The 22,936-nt window shown below is 29.2% G+C and overlaps 1 protein-coding gene across 11 annotated transcripts in view; it reads right to left on the bottom strand.

The window, feature by feature from the left end:
• LOC135128588 (disks large 1 tumor suppressor protein) overlaps nt 1-22,936 on the bottom strand; it is a 1,417,771-nt gene that overhangs the window by 333,400 nt on the left and 1,061,435 nt on the right. The gene's annotated exons all lie outside the window — the stretch shown is intronic.

The raw sequence follows: 22,936 nt of genomic DNA on the forward strand, positions 1-22,936 counted from the left end.
CTATTTGTATTTATTGGGGTGGTAAATATGGGGGAGTGAGTATTTGGACAATTTTTGATGGGTGCTTGGCGGTTTGTGTGCGTGGAGGGTTGTTTGCTTGATTTTTATTTTTTTGCGGTTGGTGTGGGCAACAATTAAAGGGAAAACAACGGGTGATGTGGATTTTGACAACATTATGTTTTCGGTGCCTGGACTACAAATAATGGGGAGTCTATTTTTGGGAATTCGGAAATCGTGAAAATATTAATACACACGATAAGAAAATAAAACGAGTTAGCTGACGACATTACAAGTTAAGTTAAAGTGTCATAGAGATCCGAGGACGGGAAACTTCATTTAAAATTGTTACTTGTAGTTTCTAAGATAAATTCTAAAATTTTGTTGTCAAATTTTGATTCAGGTCAGGTCAGATCATTTCAAGTCAGGAATATCATGTAGATAGTAAAAACCTACCAAAATTTGTGTGATATTCACCACCAACAAACTAATGATTTTACCATAAAGTTTTATGTGGTAAATGCTATTTAAATTTTATAAAATAACATACTCCTGCACTTGTGATTTTTTATTTTAAGCGTCCAAATCAAAAAACTGAAATATTTTAAAATTACAAAACTAAAAATTGCATAATTGTTAATTCGATAATTTATTAAACTGTAAAAATGCAACATGGCGTAATTATTAAATTGAAACATCGAATAACTGAAAAATAATAAATCCAAAAATTGAAAAATCGAAGGATTCCAAAACAGAAAAATCGAGGAATTGGAAAATTAGAAAATTTAATAATTGGAAATCAATTGAAAAATCGAGAAAATGCGAAATTATGAAATTGAAAAATGTAAAACTTGGAAAATTGGATATCGATATAATGAAACTCGGATATTTGAAAAACCAAAAATTGAAAAATCGGATACTTTTAAAAACAAAAAACTGTAAAATATAAAAATGAAAAATCGAAAAATCAAAAATTGGAAAATTGGTTACCTCTGAAAACTAAAAATTGTAAAATAATTAAGTAAACTAAAAAATTACAAAATTGAAAAATTAAAATTAAAATTTTGAACAACCAAAAATCAAAAAATTGAAAAATTTTAAAATTGCAAAACTGAAAAATCGTATAATTGTTAATTCGAAAATTTATTAAACAGTAAAAATGAAACATGGCATAATTATTAAATTGAAACATCTAAAAACTGAAAAAAGAAAAATCGAAAAATTGAAAAATCGAAGGATTCCAAGACAAAAAAATCTAGGAATCGGAAAATTAGAAAATTTCATAATTGAAAATCAAAAATTGAAAATCTGATTCATTAAAACGGGACAATTGAGAAATCGAGAAATTGCGAAATCATGAAATTGAAAAATCGCAAACTTGGAAAATTGGACATCGAAATAATGAAACTCGGATAACTGAAAAAACCAAAAATTGAAAAATCGGATACTTTTAAAAACAAAAAACTGTAAAATATAAAAATGAAAAATCCAAAAAACAAAAATTGGAAAATTGGTTACCTCTGAAAACGAAAAATTGTAAAATAATTAAGTGAACTGAAAAATCACAAACTTGAAATATTAAAAGTAAAATTTTGAACAACTAAAAATCAAAAAATTTTAAAATTACAAAACTGAAAAATTAGATAATGGTTAATTCGAAAATTTATTAAACTGTAAAAATGAAACACGGCAAAATTATTAAATTGAAAAATCGAATAACTGAAAAATAATAAATCCAAAAATTGAAAAATCTAAGGATTCCAAAACCGAAAAATCGGGGAGTTGGAAAATTAGAAAATTTGATAATTGAAAATCAAAGATTAGAAATCTGAATCATTAAAATGGGACAATTGAGAAATCGATAAATTGCGAAATTATGAAATGGAAAAATCGAAAATTTGGAAAATTGGACATGGAAATAATGAAACTCGGATAACTGAATAATCAAAAATTGAAAAATTTTAAAATTATAAAGCTGAAAAATTGGATAATTGTTAATTCGAAAATTCATTAAACTGTAAAAATGAAACATGGCACAATTATTAAATTGAAACATCGAATAACTGAAAAATAAAAAATCCAAAAATTGAAAAATCGAAGGATTCTAAGACAGAAAAATCGACGAATTGGAAAATTAGAAAATTTGATAACTGAAAATCTAAAATTAAAAATCTGATTCATTAAAACGGGACACTTGAGAAATCGAGAAAATGCGAAATTTTGAAATTGAAAAATCGAAAACTTGGAAAATCGAATATCGAAATAATGAAACTCGGTTAACTGAAAAATCAAAAATTGAAAAATCGGATACTTTTAAAAACAAAAAACTGTAAAATTCAAAAATGAAAAATCCAAAAATCAAAAATTGGAGAATTGGTTACCTCTGAAAGCGAAAAACTGCAAAATAATTAAGTAAACTGAAAAATCACAAACTTAAAAAATTAAAATTAAAATTTTGAAGAACTAAAAAGCAAAAAATTGAAAAATTTTAAAATTACAAAACTGAAAAATTGGATAATGGTTAATTCGAAAATTTATTAAACTGTAAAAATGAAACGTGGCATAATTATTAAATTGAAACATCGAATAAGTGAAAAATGAAAAATCGAAAAATTGAAAAATCGAAGGATTCCAAGACAGAAAAATCTAGGAATCAGAAAATTAGAAAATCTCATAATTGAAAATCAAAAATTGAAAACCTGATTCATTAAAACGGGACAATTGAGAAATCGAGAAATTTCGAAATCGTGAAATTGAAAAATCGCAAACTTGGAAAACTGGACATCGAAATAATGAAACTCGGATAACTGAAAGATCAAAAATTGAAAAATCGGATACTTTTAAAAACAAAAAATTGTAAAATATAAAAATGAATTATCCAAAAATCAAAAATTGGAAAATTGGTTATCTCCGAAAACGAAAAATTGTAAAATAGTTAAGTAACTGAAAAATCACAAACTTGAAACATTAAAGTTAAAATTTTGATCAACTAAAAATAAAAAAAGTGAAACATTTTGAAACTGCAAAACTGAGAAATTGGATAATTGTTAATTTGAAAATTTATTAAATTGTAACATGGCACAATTATTAAATTCAAACATCGAATAACTGAAAAATGAAAAATGGAAAATTTGAAAAATCGAAGGATTCTAAGACAGAAAAATCTAGGAATTGGAAAATTAGAAAATTTCATAATTGAAAATTAAACATTGGAAATCCGATTCTTTAAAACGGGACCATTGAGAAATCGAGAAATTGCGAAATTATGAAATCGAAAAATCGAAAACTTGGAAAATTGGACATGGAAATAATGAAACTCGGAAATCAGACAATTGTAAAACATGAGAATTGAAAAATTACAAGACTATGAAATTGAAAAATTAAAAACTTAGAAAATTGGAAACCGAAATTTTGAAAAATTAAAAATAAAAAAAAAATTAAATTGTAGCAATGAAATTCGGATAACTAAAAAATCATAAATTGAAAAATTGGTTATTTTTAAAAACGAAAAATTTTTAAACTCTTAAAATGTAAAATTGCAAAAACGAAAAATTGTACAATAATTAAACTGAAAAATCACATATTTGAAACATTAAAATTGATATTTTGAACAATTAAAAAACAAAAAATTTAAAAATTGTAAAATTACAAAATTGAAAAATTGAATAATTGTTAACTCAAAAATTTATTGAACTTTAATAATGAAAAACGGCAGAATTGTTAAATAGTAAAATAGAACAACTGAAAAATGAAAAATCGAAAAACTGAAAAATCGAAAATTTTAAAAATTGGGGAATTAGTAAATCTGACAATTTAAAAAGCAAATTTGAGAAACTGATTCATTAAACACAGGACAAACGAGAAATCGAAAAATTGTAAAAATATAAAATTGAAAAATGGTAAAATTACTAAATTGAAAAATCGGACAACTGAGAAACGAAAAATTGAAAAATCGTAGGATTCCAAAATTGAAAATTTGAAAAATCGTGGAATTAGTAAATCTGATCATTTAAAAAGCAAATTTGAAAAACTGATTGATTAAAAACCGGGCAACTGAGAAATCACAAAATTGTAGCAATATAAAACTGAAAAAACAAAAAATTCCAAAATTACTAAACTGAAAAATGGTATAATTTAAAAATTGAATAATGGTAAAGTAAAAAAATTACAAAATCGTAAAACTGAAAATCTGACAACTGTAAAATTACAAATTGAAAAAAGTAAAATTTTTGAATTCTAAAATTCAAATATCAAAAATAAAAAAATCGAAAAGTTGGAAAAGGATTATTATTCAAACATTTGTTCATTAAAAATCCAACAATTAGGAAAGCGAAGAACTGAATAAATCTAAAACTGAAAAATCAACAATTGCAAAATTACAAAATTGTAAAATTGCTCTAAAATTATTTAGACAGAACATTCCTCGCCCCTGGAGTATAATACAAGAAATCCAGCTTTTTCAAAATTTATAAGATTTAATTTTGAAGATTTAATTTTTTTTATGATAATCCCTATACGTTAAAATAAAGTTATATATGTAATCTTAAAGTAAAGGTAAAGAAGCATGCAATGTGGATGTTTCAAGTGAGCGTTTTCACTATAAAATTTTGTGATGACGTCATCAACATTTTTACAAGGACACGTATATCAATTTGGATAGATGACAGACAGACGTACTCTAGGGGTTATGAAACGGCGAGAAAATATGAAAGTACCAATTCGTCCGATGGACTCGATTACTATACTTCCTAGCTTAGGCTCACGAAGTAAAAAGTAGGAATAACAAATGAAAAAGTAATGTGCAAGGACCAAAATTTAATTGAAGTAATAACGTACATACAGAAGAATTAAAGAAAAATGTAACCCACAAACAATTTAAATAAAATAAATATAAACAAGCGAATTAGAAATAAGAACGCTGTGCTCAAACGATAACTAGAAAGGAGCTTGAAATTAAGACGGACAACAGAGAAAGGGAGAAAAATCAATAATGAGAAAAAATTGGAATTCAATAGACAAATAAAGACGATATTATTATTTTTAAATATAAAATGAGCTATCGATTTCTGAAACCAAAAAATTTAAACAAAGAATGGCTGAACTTATAATAACGTGTAGAAATGTGAAAAATAAACAAAATAAAGTTTGGATTTTGTATAAGTATCCTTTGCACGTGACGATGACGTTTAGATCAATCAGAAAATATGATAAACTTAAATTTTACCATTAGTTTCTATAATTCAATTCAGAATCTGAGTCTTGTAACCTAAAAATACCTTCAACTTTAAAAACATGAACACAGAAAAGATTTCATCTTATATCTTCAAAATTATTATTATAGTAAACTATTTCCTGAAATTTAAAGACGTATTAGAACTAGCCCACATCACTGCAATGGTTAAAACTCTGTAGTAAAGCCGTTAGGGTCGGTACGACGGTGTTTTATATAACTCACACGAAACAACCATAAATTAGTAACTTTTGATGTATTATCATTTTGAAATTAGTAGCTAAACACATTTTCATTCAACTGCTAACTGGAACACACGTATTTTTCACTTAAAACTTAAGAGAATCAACAGGCTGTTAATTTTCATTCCATTAGGTGTCCATCAAACCTCCACCTTATGTTTTCGCTGCGAAAGTCAACCACAGTATATATCAATAGTTGATTATACACTTGGGAAGTAACTTTTTACGAAAAAACTGTATTTGTGGCGGTCTTTAAACCCAAAACTTCTTGTTTCTGGTTAGGGTTATTTGCACAACCCATCTGTTGTGCTGCTTCTGTTATGCAGCCTCAAGTCAAGTGCATAACCTTTTGCCCCAAATAAACTCTTCGAAACTTGGGTTTCCATCAACCCTGCGGTTGTGTTTATATGTATATTTCAATTATTAATCCTTCCGGTGCAGGTGCCACAATACAATAATTACTTTTACGTTTACAGTTGTTGACAGCGAATAAAAACTAACAATTAATTAGTTGAAAGTGTGAGTTACATATTTACATTTATACTGCAGTATTTCATGGCCTCACATACTTCTACGAAAAATTTTCCTATTCTACGCTCTACCGAAGCGTAGGCAGATTTAAATCACGAGTTTACCCGAATACACTACAATTCACCGCAAAATGTACTAAATACACCAACGGCATGCATGTTTCCGTAATACATCAAGCTTTACTACATTCGAGAGCTTTCACCCTGAAGTCATTTTGTATCTGGTCGTCTAGGATTTTGCAGTAACGCTGAACAGAAGTAAAAAATTGCTATGCAGAGTTATTCACATATAACGATGTGCTTGTAGAGAAATGATACATTTGTACAAACGAAAGCTTGAATTAAAGAGAGATTCATCAAATTTTAGAGTATGCAGAATTTTAAACAAAGGTTTGGGGCGGTTGATATTCAGTGCATTTTGTGAGATTAATCAACAGAACGTGACTCAGTAAAAAAAACTAAAGCCACACTTGTTTATTCAGTTGTAATGTTAAAGCGGCAAAAACTAAAAAATATCTGGTTTAGAGTAGCAAGCTTAAATTTTCTTGATCTGAGCTGACAACGTTAAGTGTTCTGTTGCACACGCCTTTTCTATTTAAACTTTCTTTATTATAAAGCTACTTCATCGAAGTATGCTGATTCCAAATCGCTTTACAATTTTTTGTATTAACCTCCGGATTTTAAAATATTCACACAGAAATGTCGAGATTCTATATACTTACTGAAAAATTAAAAATGTTACTTATAAACTTTGTTCGCTTTATCGGTATTTGGATCTGTTTCTCAAATTAGAGTCCACAAAAATTGAGCTTTTGGCAAAGTTCCTAAAAATCTTCAAAAAATTCTGAGATATAGTGACATTCACGAGCTAATTTGAACATTGTAGCCTCTTGATCGTTCCAGATCAAGATTTTTGAAATTTTTTGTTTCAAAATGACATTTTTAATGCAGATAATCCAAAAAGTGCCAGAATCTAGTCAAATTGTTGGATTTTCGAAGAAATGAAGACGAAAGTAACCTATGCAAGTCGAAATCAATAAAAAAATCTGTTTAGGTAATTTTCAAAAGTGCTCGGAAAAAGGTCAAAAATTGAATATATTTTGTTTTTGTTATCCTGAAAATTTTCGGAGAAATATTTCTATTGTTGAAAATGACTTCTGCACGGCGAAGTCAACAAAAAAAATTGCTTAATTTTCGAAAAAACTTGGAAAAAGGTCAAACATGTCAAAGGGGGGAAGCTTACTGAAAAATTTAACTTTTATCAAAGTTGCTTTAAAATACACAAAAAATTGTGAAAAGTGAATGTCGACGAGCTAATTCGAAAAATATAGCCTGTCGATGGACTCAAACAAATATTCCTAAAATTTTTAAAATATATTTATCCCAAATTCGTCTTGGTGATTCCGGAAAAGTAGTGGGAATTTTCGAAGACATTAAGTCGAAAATAACTTCTACAAATTGAAATCATCGAAAAATATCCTAGAATAATTTTTGAAAAAGGTCAAAAATTTCAAAATTAGAGTATTTCAAATCAGAGCTTCTGGCAAGTAGTTTAAATATAAAAAAATCTGAGATATAAATCTCGACGAGCTAATTCGAAAAATATATCACGTTGATGGACCCAGACCAAGATTTTAGAAATTTTCTGTTTTAAAATTAAAATTTTTAAAATTTATTACATTTATCTTAGAAAAAAAATCTCTTTGAATAATTTTGAAAGTGCCCTGAAAAGGGCCAAAAATTCCAAAAGTAGGGTACTGCAAATTTGAGTTTTTGACAATGTTGTTGAAAAACAAAAAATTCTGGGACATAAATCTGGACGAGCTAATTTGAAAATAGTCAGCGGATGTTGTGAGATCAAAATTTTCGGTGTCAAAATTAGTTTTTTAAAGTAATCCAAAACTAGTCATATTGCATTTTGGTTGGAATTTTCGAAGGTTCGGAAAAGGCTAAAAATTTAAAAATTGGGGTTTCGAAAATTTGAGTTTTCGGCTGAGTTGTCCAAAATACACAAAATATTTTGGGATAAATCTAGACCCAGACCAAGATATTCGAAATTTTCAGTTTCAAAATAAAATTTTGAAAATATCTAGCACAAATTTACCATATTTCATCTCAGCAAAGTGGTTAGAATTTTCCAACAATTATACAATATTGCCGAACATGATTTCTGACTTCAAGCAACAAAAAATCTCTTTATGTCAATTTCGAAGCTGCTCGGAAAAATGTCAAATATTTCAAAAGGAAAATTTGAGTTTTTGGCAAAGTTGAATAAAATACACAAAAACTCTGGAATATAAATCTTGAAGAGTCAATTCGAAAAACAGCCGCTTGATGGACCCACACCAAATTATTCGAAATTTTCTGTTTCAAAATGAAATTTTGAAAATATTTATCTCAAAAATGTCCATATTTCATCTTGCTGATTTTGGAGGAAAAAGTGCCTAACATGACTTCCACAAATCGAATTCAGTAAAAAAATCTCTTTCAGGAATTTTCGAGAGTGCTCGGAAAAATGTCAAAAATTTCATAAGATCATAAGAGTATTAAAAATTTGAGTTTTTGGCAAAGTTGCTTAAAAATACATAAACAATTCTGGAAAATGAACGCGCTAACTCTAAAAACAGCCGATACAGACCAAATTATTCGAAATTTTTCATTTCAAAATCAAATTTTTATAATATTTATTCCAAAAATTGCCATATTTTATCTTACTGATTCTGGAAAATTGGTTCGAATTTTCGAAGAAACATTGATGAAAATGACTTTTGCAGTTCGAAATCAATAAAGAAGTCTCTCTAGGTAATTGAGATGCCCTCAAGAAGATTAAAATTTCATAGAGGGAGGAACATTGAAAAGTGAATTTTTGGCAAAGTTGCCCAAAAATTCACAAAAATTTTAGAATATAGATATGTATAAACGAATTGATTAAAAAAACAGCCTGTTGATAGTAACAGACCAAGATTTTCGAAAATTTTGGTTTCAAAATTAAATTTTTAAAATATCCCAAAAATTCCCCATAGGCATTTCATTTTGATGATTGAGACAAAGCAGTTGGAATTTTCGAAGAAATGGAGTCAGAAATGACTTCTACAAGGTGAAATCAACAAAAAAATGTTTTGGGGGTAATTTTTGAAAGTATTCTTAAAAATGGCAGCAATTTTAAAAGGGAAAAGTACTGAAAAGTAGAGTTTCTGACAAAGTTGCCTAAAAATTTTAATAAAATTTCTAAAATACCCAAAAAGTGGCCACCTTTCATCAAGGTGCATTGTCAAAGTCAAAAAAACATGTCCTTCGTAATTTTCGAAACATCTCGGAAAAAGGTAAGTTTTCAAAAAAACTGTCTACTTTCTACTGAAAAATTGTCTAAATTCCACAAAAATTTCTAGGTTTAAATATCGACGAGCTGATTCTAAAAACATAGCCTTGTAGTGGTCCCAGAACAATATTTTGGCAATTTTTGGTATTAAAAATGAACTTCATGATGTCCCAGAAATTGCCACATTTATTAATCTTGGAGATTCTAGTAATATAATTGGAATTTTCGATTAAATGAAGCCGACAATAACTTCTGCAACTCGAAATCAACAAAAAAATAATAATTTTTGAACATTTTTGAAACAAGGTCAAAAATTGGTCATATTTTACTTTGGTGGTTGAAATTTTCGAAGAAATGTTGCTGAAAATGACTTTTCAAGTCGAAGTCAACAAACAAATATCTCTTGATATTTTTTTAATCTGAAAATGGTCAAAGATTTGATAAACAATTAAAAAAGTTGTCTAAAAATATATAAAAAATTCTAGGATTTACATCTCGACGAACTAATTCGAAAAACATTGCTTGTTGATCCAGATCATGATTTTCTAAATTTCGGATTCAAAATAACAATCGTCGAACGATTCTGGAAAAATACTTGGAATTTTCAAAGAAATGAAGCCGAAAATAACTTCTGCAAGCTAAAAACAACAAAAAAATCTCTTTAAATAATTTTTGAAAATGTTTTGAAAAGGGTAAAACAAATAAAAAAAATCGAAAATTTGAATTTTGGTTATGTTGTTCAAAAATACACAAAAAACCTCGATAAGCTAACTCGAAACATATAATCCGTTGATGGACCCAGACCAAGATTTTCCAAATTTTCGGTTTCAAAATTAAAATTTTTAAAATATCTGAAAAATTGTCATATTTCGTCTTGGTGCTTCTGGAAAATTGGTCGAAATTTTCGGAGACATAAAGCTGAAAATAATTTCCGCAAGTTGAAATCAACAAAAAAAATCTTTTTGAATAATTTTTGGAAGTGTTCTAAAAATTTCCAAAAATTTCAAAAATTGAAAATTTGAGTTTTTGATAGTTGTTTAAAAATAAGCTAACTCGGAAAATATAATCCGTCCCAGACCAAGATTTTCGAAATTTTCCGTTTCAAAATTATACTTTCTGAAATATCTCAAAAATTGCCGTATTTCGTCTTGGTGCTTCTGGAAAATTGGTCGGAATTTTCGTAGACATGAAGCTGAAAACAATTTCCGCAAGCGAAATCAACAAAAATCTCTTAAATAATTTTTTAAAGTGCTTTAAAAATGCTCAAAAATTTCAAAAATTGAAAATTTAAGTTTTTACAAAACTTGTTTAAAAACAAAAAGTTCTGGAATATAAATCTCAACCAGCTAATTTGAAAAACATAGCTCGTCGATGGAACTAAACCAAGATCTTCGAAATTTTCCATTTCAAAATTAAAAGTTTTAAAATATATTTTTTCCAAAGATTGTCACATTTCGTCTTGGTGATTCTGAAAAAGTAGTTCAAATTTTTAAGTGCTCTGAAAAAGGCCAAGAATTTCAAAACTAGGTTAATGAAAATTTGAGGTTTTGGCAAAGTTGTTCAAAAATACAGAAAAAATTCTGGGATTTAAATCCCGACGAACTAATTCGGGAAGGCCTGTTTATGGACCTAGATTAAAATTTTCGAAATTTTCCGTTTCAAAATTAAAATTTTTAAAATATATTTATCCCAAAAATTGTCATATTTCATGTTGATGATTCTCGAGAAGTGGTCGGAATTCTCTAAGAAATGTTGCCGAAAATGACTTCTACAGTTGGAATTGACAAAAAAAATTCTAGGTAATTTTGTGTTCAGTGTTCAGAAAAAGATCAAAAATTTTTTTTGGTGATTATGGAAAAGAATATATAAATAATTTTCGGAAGTTTTCGGAAAGATTGCAAAAATTGGCTATATTTTGTTTTGGTGATTCTGGAAGTGGTTGGAATTTTGGAAAAACTCTTGTCCAAACTGATCTTTCCAAGTCGAAAACCAAAAAAAATCCTTGAGGAAATTTTCGAAAGAGCATGAAAAAGGTGAAAAATTGACTGTATTTAATTTTGGTATTTTTAGAAAAGTGCTGGGAGTTTTAGAAAAAATGACTTCTGCAAGTCGAAGTCAATAAAAAAATCTAAGTAATTTTCGAAAAAAATTTAGCTTTCGTTAAAGTTTCCGAAAAATACACAAAAAATTTTCGGATGTAAATTCGAAAAACAAGCCAAAAAAAACTTGGATCCAGACCAAGATATTCGAATTTTCTGGTTCATAATCAAATTTTAAAAATATTTAACCCAAAAATAGCCATATTTCATTCTAGTGATTATGGAAAAATTGCTAGAATTCTCAAAGAAATGTCGCTAAAAATAATTTCTGCAAGGCAAATTCAACAAAAAACTGCGGCAATTTTCGAAAGTGCTCGGAAGAAGGCTTAAAATTTCAAAAGAAGGGTTATTTTCGTTTTTAAAATTAAATCTCTAAAATTTTCATGCCTAAAAGTCGAAACCAAAGAAAGTCTTTTGGTAATTTTCGAAAGCATTTGGAAAAAGGCAAACAATGAAATAAGCTTCTTCGATTTCATGCTGTACAGGAAACAAAGAAAACACTTAGGTGTAAACTGCAACTAAATACTTCTAGCACAATTTTCCCTGCAATTATTTTAATCCAAAGAAAATCTACGCTTCTCATCTTCGACTGGCACAAGTTTCAGTTTACACGTCGATTGAATTCAGGTTTTCAGCATAAACTCTCTCACTCCCCCCAAACGAAACATTAATCCTCACGATGTAATCGATTGTTGGGCTTAGATGTCAAATACAACAATGGTATGTACAAACATGACATGGATAAACTACTGATTATAGATTACCTGATTGTATGAATTTCGCATATATACTGTCTCTCGCAAACAGTTCTGGGTTTCAGAAAATCAACAAAATGTAACTGATACTAAGGAAGACACAGAAAAACCTGACAATTTAACCAGTTTAGGTTGGCAATTTCCCTCCATGACAAGCACTGGACAAGCCATCTCTGGAAAATTCACTCTAGTTTCAATCTAAAATGTGCTTATAACAGAATGTCAATAATATGGATGAGCCCAGAATGGACCCGGTGTGCATTACAGCGCATAACTTAGACCGATATTGTGGACGAGCAATTATCCACACGGACGAATCAGAACGCTCCAGAATTATTCCACAATAACAGCACACAAAACCAGAATCCCGTAAATCGTCGAACTCGAAAACGGCGCAGCAAAATAAGAAATCCAGAAGAGCTTCATTAAACTCGTTTAAACGTCCTCATGGGAAATTATGCGCCATCGACTAATCAGCCCGGCGAAATTAAGCAATGTTCATTATTAGTTCGAGAATGAAATTTCGCCCAACCAAATCCTGGAGCGTCCCAGAAAAATACGTACCAGAACACAATGGAGTACGATTATGTAACCAATACGTAATGTGTACGGTAGAGGGAACGCAGATGTGCGCAGTATGTGTGTAACAACGTAACTGTGTTTAGTGGGTTTTTTCACTTTGGCAGCAGTGATGGAAAAGCAAACTAATAAAACGCAACAATCATATTTTTCACTTCCAACTTTTCTACTTACTCGCTGCGATAATAAGCTGGAGAATTTTCATCGGCGCGAATAAAATTTAAGTAGTCGCGGAAGTTGCGCGATAAAAAATTATATGGTGTAGTAAAAAAAAATGAAAGCCGTGTCGTAACACTGACTAAGAACACAACATGTAGAACAATAATAAAGAAAAATGCAGCAGGAGAAAAGTGGCGACGATTACGCTTTTACTTCTTAGCTTCGTTTCGCGAGTGTGCTTTTAATAAATTGCGCGTACTTAGATTTACTGGTTAGCGGGAATTTAAACGGTACACATTTTTTACTTCGCAAAAATATAAGCATCTTCGGGCTCGGCGCTGTTTCTCTTGAAAACCTAATAAATCAAGGCGGGCGGATGATCTTGGGAAAATCTTTTTTGCAGAGCTTTATTCATTTAATGCGTGTTTGTATATGATTCTTGGAACGTCTACGGCTCCGATAGGATAAATAAATTTATCAAACATCCTGAATGTGCCAAAGCACTTTCCTTCTTGAAAAAGTTTCAACGAGTAACGGTCCTTGATAAAGGATTCTGTTACTATCAATGTGTCGACGTTTTTTCGTGTTTTCGTATCGAATAAATCTAACATTTCGAATTGATATTTATTTAAGAGGCGAATGTGCGTACGAACAACAAAAAATGACGAAAGGGAGAGGGAGACGTGGATGTAAATAAAAAATATTCACAAAGCGGGAGGGATCTTTTGTTTCTTAGATGTATTCAAACGGGAGGTTACTAATAGGGTTTCTCGATTTACCTAGCTTGTAGCCCTGATTGAACTAATTTGCTATTAAACTTATCTAACTTAATTAACCCTATCATCACCCAGACGTTACTAAAATGTACAATGTAGCACAACGATTTAATTTGTCAGTTGATTATGCCACACTAATAATAATTCTTCGTACCCTAAAGGTAAATATAAACTTCAATACACAGTAATAACAAGAGAACATGTTTCGGGTTAAATATACAGAGTGTTCTAGGTGCGGCCGGCGCATTCCCTGTGACTTACTGAAGTTGCATACAATTTTAGATTCGTTAGTAAAAGAGGAGACAATGAATATCATACACAAAGGTTTTCCCGTCAATAGTTTTCAACATATTCACATTTTTTTGTAAAACAATGGCTCTATTTAAAAATTCTCAGCGCCGTCATTTTTAACGACGGAGGTCTGGAACTTTGTTTAAAACTTGCTTTGTCTTAACAAATACAAAAAAAATGAACACGGTTTTGTCTTCAGAGTGATTAAATTATCGAGTTCATAACATTTTTCCGAGAAGATTTATTGGAATTGTTTTCTGGAATTATTGTAATAGATCGCACTTGCTGTCAAAAGAAAATTTATTTAGATGGGAGGTAGAATACATGAAATACAGGGTGTCTCACTTGAACAGTATGAAACAATTGATAGCTGCAGTTTGAACTAGTCTGTATAGATAAATGTAGGTGGAATTACGTCGCTAGGTGCTGTCGTCTCGTCACAGGTTGAGTGGAATTGCGGCTCTCCGCGCAACCGCGTTAGTTTTTCTATAGGATTGCAAATATCTTGAAAAGTGTAGTTCGAAAAACCCTTGTATTCAATATTGTTCTTTCCGTTTTTACACAAAATATATAGGGTATCTAATTGAAAAAAAGTAAAGTTTCGTGTGTGATTTTTAAGTGGAACATAGCATGCATTTGAAAATAATAAATAATTCTATTCTTAATTGATCTAGTTTGGTTTTGGTCACATTTAAACATTATAATGCCCCCATATTTAAAGATGGAGGTCGTAAACTTTATAAAAGGCTTTTTCCTTACTTTAACAAACGCATACAAAATTGAGCAACGTTTACAATTCAAGGTGAAGAAATCATAAAATTGTCACTTTTCTAGTATTTTCGAAATGGGACACCCTTATCTTTTATAACATTTTTGAGCTTATCTGCAAGAGAAATTTTCCTTTGATGCCAAATGTGTTAAGGTATTTTCAAATAATTATTTTAAATTTCTGTAGCAAATCGACTCCCTATCAAAATCGTGTTTAAAGTACAGGGTGTTTCACTTGAACAGTATGAGACAATGACAATTACAACAATTACCCTGCATAAATAAATTTAAAGCTTGGCCAACTTTTTCAAAATATGTTACGGTAAAAATTCCGTCTAAAATGAAACTTCCATCTTTAAAAATGGCGGAATTGTGAATTTTTAAATAACGCAATTTTTTTCTACAAAAATGCAAGCATGTTGAAAACCGCTGTTTGAAAAACACCTACATTAAATATTGCTCTTTCCTTTTGTCGTAAAGAATCTATATCTGTAAAAATATATAGGGCGTTTAATTTGGAAAAATTCAATTTTCATGTGGAATCTTATCAACATCACATGTATTTGAAAATAATAATCAATTTTAGCTCCAAGTGAGTTCTATTAGACTACGAAAAATGATTGTCCCATTTTGTACTGTATTTTTTTAGTCAATTTATAACGGTTTAGAATTAATGAAAATTATAATGCCGCCATGTTTAAAGATGGGGGTCGCGAAATTTATAAAAAAATGTAGCCATATTGCCTTATAAACGCATAAAAAATTCAACAGTGTTTACACTTCAGGGTGATTAAAAGAGCACTTGTCTCGTATTTTCGAAATGGGACACCCTGTATTTTGTCACATTTTTGAGCTTATCTGTAAAAGAAATTTTCTTTTGATGTCAGATTTGTTAAGGCATATTCCAATAGTTTTTTGAAATCACTCTAATAAGTCCCACTACCTATCAAAATTATATTATAATATACAGGGTGTTTAACATACGCAGCATGAGACAATGACAATTACAATTTCAGTTACCCTGTATAATTTAATTTAAAGTTCACTCAGTTTTTGCAAAATATGTTAAGGTCAGGAGACTAAAAAATTCCTTATAAAGTCCATACTTTCATCTTTCAAAATAGCGGATTTGTGAATTTTTAAATATCATCATTTTTTTTATGCATATAAAAATGTCAATATTTTAGAAACATATGTTCGAAAAACACTTGTAGTCGTTATTGTTCTTTTTTTTCTTCGTAAAGAGTATAATCCTAAAAAATAAAAAGGGTGTTTAATTTAGAAAAATTCAGTTTTCATGTATCATTTTTAAATGGAACTATAATGTATTTGAAAATAATAATAAATTTTACCTAAATAAGTTCTCTTAGAATACGAAAAATCGTCGCTCTATTTTGTAATGTATTTTTTAATTAATTTATAACGGTTTACGTATTTTGTTGTAGAAGATGAACTGATAAATACAATCATCATATTTAAAAATTATAACGCCGCCATGTTTAAAGGTCATAAACTTCATAAAAATTTTTTAGCCACATTGCCTAAACACAATTCAACAGTGTTTACGCTTCAAGGTGATTAAATAAGCAAGTTGTCACTTTTCTGATATTTTCGAAATGGGACACCCTATATTTTATGACATTTTTAAGCTTATCTATAAAAGAAATTTTGCTTTGATGCCAAATTTGTTAAGAGCTATTCCAATAGTTTTAAAAATTACTGTAATTTGTCGCACTGTCTATCAAAATCATATTATAAAATACAGGGTGTTTAACTTTAGCAGTATGAGACAACGATAATTGGTAAAATGCAGACTTCCATCTTTAAAAATGGCGGAGTTGAATTTTTAATTGCCACAGTTTTTTTACTAAAAATGCAAACACATTGTATTTTATATTGTTCTTTTAATATTCCTAAAGAATCTATATCGTCGAAAATATATAAGGTGTTAAATCTAAAAAAACCAATTCAATTTTCCTGCGTAATCTTTAAATGGAGCATCTTATGTTTATGAAAATAATAATAACATTTAGCCCTAAATTAGTTCCATTAGACTACAAAATGATTGCCCTATTTTGTACTATATTTTTTTAGTTAATTTGTAATGGTTTCGAATTAATGAAAATTATCTACAAATTATTAAAAATTATAACGCCGCCATATTTAAAGATGGCGGTCATGAACTTCATAAAAACTTTTTAGCCACATTGCCTTACAAACACATAAAAAATTCAACAGTGTTTACACTTCAAGGTGATTAAATGAACAAGTTGTGACTTTCCTCTTATTTTCGAAATGGGACATCCTATATTTTCTAAGATTTTAGAGCTTATCTGTAAGAGAAATTTTTCTATGATGCTAAATTTGTTAAGGTATATTCCAATGGTTTTTTGAAATTTTTGTAATAAATCGACTTCCTATCAAAATCATGTTTAAAGTACAGGGTGTTTCACTTGAACAATATGAGACAATGACAGTTACAACTTTAATTACCCTGTATAAAAAAAAGAAATTTGTCCAATTTTTCCAAAGTAGGTTAAGAAGGTGACTAAAAAATTCCGTCTGAAATGCAAATTTCCGTCTTTAAAAATGGCGAAGTTGTGAATTTTTAACTATCATTATTTTTTTTATATAAAAATACAAATATCTTAAAAACCGTTGTTCGCAAAACACTCATATTAGATATGGTTCTTTCCTTTTTTGGTAAAAAATTTATATCTGTAAAAATATATGGGATGTTTAATTTAGAAAAATTCAATTTTCATGTGCAATCTTTAACTGGAACATCGTATGTATTCGAAAATAATAATAAAATTTAGCCCTAAATTAGTTCTATTAGACTACGATAAATGATTGCCCTATTTTGTACTGTATGTTTTTTAGTTAATTTGTAATGGTTTCGAATTAATGAAAATTATCAAGACATTATTAAAAATTATAACGTCGCCATGTTTAAAGATGGCGGTCATGACCTTCATAAAAACTTGTTAGCCACATTGCTTTACAAACACATAAAAAATTTAGGTTTACACTTTAAAGTGATTAAATAAGCAAGTTGTCACTTTTCTGATATTTTCGAAATGGGACACCCTATATTTTATGACATTTTTAAGCTTATCGATAAAAGAAATTTTGTTTTGAGGCCTAATTTGTTAGGAGCTATTTCTAACTAATAGTTTTATAAAATTACTGTAATTAGTCGCACTTTCTATCAAAATCATATTATAAAATACAGGGTGTTTTACTTTAGCAGTATGAGACAACGATAATTGGAACTTTAATTACCTTGTAAAAATAAATCTGAAGCTTGCTTGATTTTTTAAAAGTATATTAAGATAAGGCGACTAAAATAATTGTCCCAAATGTAGACTTCCATCTTTAAAAATGGCGGAGTACTTATTTGAAAATAATAATAAATTTTATTCCCCTATTTTGTATTGTATTTTTTAGTCAATTTATAACGTTTTAGAATTAATGGTAATTATCTAGAAAATATTAAAAATTATAATGCCGCCATGGTTAAAGAAGGGAGTCGTGAACTTCATAAAAACTTTTTAGCCACATTGTCTTACAAACACATAGAAAAATCAACACTGTTTACACTTCAAGGTGATTAAATGAGCAAGTTGTCACTTTTCTCTTATTTTCGAAATGGGACACCCTATATTTTCTAACATTTTTGAGTTTATCTACAAAAGAAATTCTACTTTGATGCCACATTTGTTAAGGTTTATTCCAACAGCTTTTTGAAATTACTATAATAAGTTGAATTTCCTATAAAAATCATATTATAAAATACAGGGTGTTTAACTTAAACTTAGCCTATAAAAACAAATCTGAAGCTTGGTCAATTTTTTTAAAAATATATTAAGATAAGGCGACTAAAAAATTGTCTGATATGCAGACTTCCATCTTTAAAAATGGCGGAGTTGAATTTTTAAATGTCACATTTTTTTTTATAAAAAATGCAAATATCTTGAAAATTGTAGTTCAAAAAATCTTGTATTTTATATTGTTCTTTTATTTTTTCCTAAAGAAATTATATCGTCAAAAATATATAGGGTGTTTAATCTAAAAAAATCAATTGAATTTGCCTGCGTCATCTTTAAATAGAGCATCTAATATTTTGAAAATAATAAACTCTAGCCCTAAATGTAATCTTCAGGTTGTTAACCTGATATTTTTTTTGCCATTTTACCGTCACAAATGCATAAAAAAATGAACAAAGTTTGCATTGTAAGGTAATTAAATTAGTAAATTTCATTTTCTCGTGTTTTCGAAATGGGACACCCTATATTTTACAACGTTTTAGAGTTTAATTGTAAAAGATTTTTTTTGTTGCTAAATTTGTTAAGGTACAATTTCAAATACGTTTTCTAATTATTGAAATAAATCGCACTGCTTGTCAAAACCATATTATAAAATACAGGGTGTCTCACTTTAACAATGTGAGACACTTGACAATTGCAACTTGAAATACCTTGAATAATTATATTTAAAGCTTGCTCAATTGCGAATAAAAAATTATGTCTAAAATGCAGGCTTCCATCTTTAAAAATGGCGGAATGGAATTTTTAAATGTCACAGATTTTTTTTTATAAAAAATTCAAATATTTTAAAAAGTGAAGTCCGAAAAACTTGTATTCTATATTGTTCTTTTATTGTTTCCTAAATAATTTATATCCTCAAAAATATATAGGGTCCTTAATATCAAAAATCTATCCGATTTTCCTGCGTAATCTTTAAATGGAGCATCTTATATTTCTGAAAATAATAATAAATCCTAATCCTAAATGAGTTCTTAGATAAATATTTGTTGTACAAGTTGAATACTGGCAAATATAATCTTCACATTTAAAAATTATAATACCGCCATATTTAAACATGGAGGTCGTTAACTTATTTTTTTTGCCATTTTGCCTTAACAAATGAACAAGGTTTACATTTTAAAGTAGTTAAGTTAGCAAGTTGTCATTTTCGCGTATCTTCGAAATGGGACACCCTATATTTTACAATGTTTTCGAGTTTAACTGTAAAAGAAATTTTCCTTCGTTGCCAAATTGTAAATGTACACTTTAAATTAAATGTTTTGTAATTATTGTAATAAATCGCACTGCCTGTCCAAACTGTACTAGAAAATACAGGGTGTGTCACTTGAACAGTAGGAGACAATTTGACAGTTGCAACTTAAAATACCATGAATCAATAAATATAACGTTTGCTCAAATTAAAAAAAAAAAATATCTTAAGATAAGTCAAACAAAAAATTTTGTCTAAAATTCAGGCTTCCATCTTTAAAAATGGTGGAACTGAATTTTGAAATGTCAGTTTGTTTTTTTTTTTATGAAAATGCAAATTGTACTTTGAAAAGTGTAGATCGAAAAACTTGTATTTTATATTGTTCTTTTATTTTTCCCTAAAGTATCTATATGGTCAAAAATATATAGAGTGCTTAATCTAAAAAAATTTATTCGATTTTCTTGCGTAATCTTCAATTAGAGCATCTTATATTTCTGTAAATAATAATAAATTCTAGCCCTAAATGAGTTGTTAGATAAATATTTGTTGTACAAGATGAATACTGGCAAATATAATCTTCACCTTTAAAAATTATAATACCGCCATATTTAAAGATGGAGGTCGTTGACTTTATTTTTTTTCCATTTTGCCTTAACAAATGAACAAGGTTTCCATTTTAAGGTGATTAAGTTAGCAAGTTGTCATTTTCGCGTATCTTCGAAATGGGACACCCTATATTTTACAATGTTTTCGAGTTTAACTGTAAAAGAAATTTTCCTTTCTTGCCAAATTTGTTAATGTACACTTTAAAAATGTTTTGTAATTATTGTAATAAATCGCACTGCCTGCCCAAACTGTATTAGAAAATACAGGGTGTCTCACTTGAACAGTATCAGACAATTTGACAGTTGCAATTGAAATACCATGAATCAATAAATATAAACCTTGCCCAATTTTTTAAAAAGCATATTAAGATAAGGCGACCAAAAAATTCTGTCTAAAATACAGAGTTGCATCTTTAAAAATGGCGGAGTTGTAAAAAAAAATATGCATATACCTTGAACAGTGCAGTTCGAAAAACCCTTGTAGTTTATATTGTTCTTTTTTTTTCTTTGAAAAGCTATATTGTAAAAAATATATAGGGTGTTTAATAAAAAAAAAAAAATCAGTTCTATTTTCATGCGTAATTTAAATGGAGCATCTCATGGGTTTGTAAATATATGTAACAATAAATTCTAGCCCTAAATCAGTTCTATTAGATTACCAAAAATAATTGCCCTATTTCACACTGTATTTTTTAAATAATTTACGACGATCTAAAATTAATGAAGATCTTCTAGATTCTGATTATTTTTAATTCAAATATGAATATTGTATAAGATAAATACTGACAAATTCTTATACCGCCATATTTAAAAATGGAGGTCGTGAACTTTATGAAAAACTTTGTAGTCACTTTGCCTTAACAAATGCCTAAAAAATTGAATAAAGTTTACAATAAGTTTACAATTCAAAGTGACGAAATCCCAAAGTTGTCATTTTTATAGTATATTCGAAATGGGACACCTTAGATTTTTATAACATTTTCGAGGTTGTCTGTAAAAGAAATTTCCCTTTGATGCCAAATTTGTCAATGGAATATTTCAAAATTGTTTAAATTATTGTAATAAATCGCACTTCCTATCAAAATTATGTTTAAAATACAGGGCGTTTCAGTTGTGCAGGGTGAGGCAATTATTATGAACAACTGCAAATTTAAATACCCTGTATAAATAAATGAAGAGCTTGTTCAATTTTTTCAGAGTTTATTATAAGGTAAGAGGACCGAAAAATTCTGTGTGAAATCCAAACTTCCATCTTTAAAATGACAGACTCCTGAATTTTTAAATATCACCATTTTTTTTTTATAAAAATGCAAATATCTTTATATCTGCAAAAATATTAAAGACGGAAATTGTGAACTTTATAATTTTTTTTAAATGATAAAATCAGCAAGTTCTCAGTTTTCTCGCACAATAAATGTGAATTTTTTTTTCTGTATGCTGAGAAATTTGTACACTAAAGGAATTGTTTCTCATGGGATCTTGAAAAATAAACACAACCAGTTAATATAATTTTATGTATTCAAAATTTCATAAAATTATTTTCGGAATGTCAGTTTATATTATTATCATTATTCAAAAATTCTGAACCCATTTAAGCGACAACAAAGAAGTTCCACAGCTCTTTAAAAACCACAAAATTACGCTATTTTCACGTAAAATTGTACGTCCCATTTTTGGAACAATGGAATTACGCGAAAAACCCGGAATTACTGGAACTCGTCAGAATTAACCGATTCATAATTCCCCGGAGCTGGCATTACACTGTCCACGATTTATGGAACCCGCGCTCGCTCGTTGCGTCCAGACCATTACAACACTTTTAACCTGAACTTTTAAAAAGTTTTCAGTTTCAGGAGCACCTCGCCATTAATTCAATCGCGGAACTTCCGTGCAATATCTCCCCTTTTCGCTCGTCTCTCCAGAACCTATTGAGCAACATTCCTGTGTCGATTTAACGTCAGACAAGAGCAAAAGTGGGATAGTTATCGATATTGTTCCACTCGGATTCCGTCGAAATGAACGGGAAAAGCGCTGTCAAGTGCAACAGTGCCACCTTATCAACACTTCAAATAACAAAACCCGAGCCAGCAAAAAGAGCAGCTGCAGCGTGTCTGACAACACCAACCGAGGCGGGCTTAGAGGCACCATTTTCCGCAAATAAAGTCGATTAATAATTTCCACGATTGCGTTTGCCACAAAGTAAATCCGGGACAAAACACAGCGACGTTGTTTTACCGGCTTGCGCCTCGCTTTAATTTCCCATATTGAACGAAACATAAATTATATTCGCATTATCTTGCTAAAGTGAATCATAAATCTTGAGCTTTCACGACGTAATCGATTATAAGAATATTTTAAAGTTTCCGACGCTTTTCTACCGGAGATTAATCCGTGATAGGTTCGTAAATCCGGGAATTATCCTCCGGGTTTGTTGCACGACAATTAAATGCGCCCGGATTAGCCGCTGTCGTTTGCCTTTCACTTTGGAAGAAAAACCGGTAATGCCGTTTCGTGATCTGAAATATTTATTCGTATAATGTGTGTTGATAGGGGCGTGGAATCAAAAC

Source organism: Zophobas morio, unplaced genomic scaffold (genome assembly GCF_036711695.1).
Source record: "Zophobas morio isolate AGI-343-1 ecotype UQ-CSIRO unplaced genomic scaffold, CSIRO_AGI_Zmor_V1 ptg000014l, whole genome shotgun sequence".
Taxonomy (NCBI): domain Eukaryota; kingdom Metazoa; phylum Arthropoda; class Insecta; order Coleoptera; family Tenebrionidae; genus Zophobas; species Zophobas morio.